This window comes from Aptenodytes forsteri, unplaced genomic scaffold (genome assembly GCF_000699145.1).
Source record: "Aptenodytes forsteri isolate BGI_AS27 unplaced genomic scaffold, ASM69914v1 Scaffold92, whole genome shotgun sequence".
Taxonomy (NCBI): domain Eukaryota; kingdom Metazoa; phylum Chordata; class Aves; order Sphenisciformes; family Spheniscidae; genus Aptenodytes; species Aptenodytes forsteri.
Genome location: NW_008794581.1, coordinates 5,100,652 through 5,102,101, shown reverse-complemented (window position 1 = coordinate 5,102,101; position 1,450 = coordinate 5,100,652).

The window sequence follows — 1,450 nt, the reverse complement described above, 5'->3', positions numbered from 1 at the left end:
ATGGGTGCTGGCATCCTGGCAATGTGAGCATGCTGGTCACTGCAGTGCCCAACCGGGTCTTCATTTAACTTAGTTTTCAGCTTCTGGAATTTGAAAGATGCTGAAATTTCAAATAGTAAAACCCTCCGCAATTAGTAATTATGCAGCATTTCTTGTTTGTACTTTTGAAGCCACTGTTAAAGCATGGTTAAGCAGGGCGAGGACAGCAGTCCAACCACCTACCCTTTGGGTGTTCAGTTGGGGTGTTGGTGCCTAAGGGCTGCAGCAATGAGCAGTGAGAGCAAGCCTCTGCCAGAGGGGCAGCTTGGGGAAAATGAATTAAGCACCTGGCCTGAAGGAGGTAATATTTGGGGACTGACTAATTGGACTTCTCAGGAAATGACTCTTCTAACCTATGCTATTAGCAGATGGTACGACCACCTCCTGTTTCCCAGTCTCTTCTGAAGAAATCAAGGAAACAGAAAAATTATTGATTTGACCTGTCCAAAGATCTCATGGAGAATGTGGGGTGGACTCTGTTCATTGTCCTGCAATTATACATTCCTGCCTCTCCTGCTCAGTGATGCTAAGACTCAAAAAACCCACCCATTTTCTTTAGTTTCCTTTTCACCTTCCTTCTGGTATTCAGCTCTGTGAAAACAAATTTTAAAGACCTTGAATTTTTAAAATCAGGTCCCTCTAGCCCTCACTCTGAAAGGCTCAGGCTTTTCTCTTTCCATATAAATATTTTTTTATTTTCACTTGAACATAATTTTGTATTTGGGCCTTTGCATGTTTATTATAGTGTTATAACTTGATGGTACACAAAAGACATGCAACATACTATTCTGTGTAAATACAGAAACATTTTCTGAAAATCACATTCCTAGGTTACTCCAAACTATCACTTTATTCTGTTCCTTCTAATAAATCTTTAATTTGTTCCAAACGTGGGATAAAAATTTCAGGTAATACAAAAGTTTCCACACTGAGCCATGAATCCTATTCAGTAATAAATGTTTTCTAACATTAAAATTAGCTCATCTCTTTGCACAGGTCTTAACAGAAGGCAATACAATATTTTAAATGAAAATGTAAAAGATCAGAAAGAGAAATATGGATTATTTTTTCACAGCTTAAGGTTATGTTATAAAAAAATGATTAAATGACATAAATCTTTCTATATTTTGTCAATATGCTATTAAAAGATAGGTTTTAATAATACAGAATTTTTTTTCACCATTGAAGAAAGAAAGTTTATGTAATAGATTAGTGTGGACATGCATTACTTTCAAAAAGTGAGGTGACTGCTGATTGAACCTGTCAAGTATATTCTTCCTCATGTGTTTGACTTTACATTTTGAATCATTTTTTAAAATGTGAATCCAAAGTTACAGAATCATAGAATCATAGAATCATTAAGGTTGGAAGAGACCTCTAAGATCATCGAGTCCAACCATCAACCCAACAC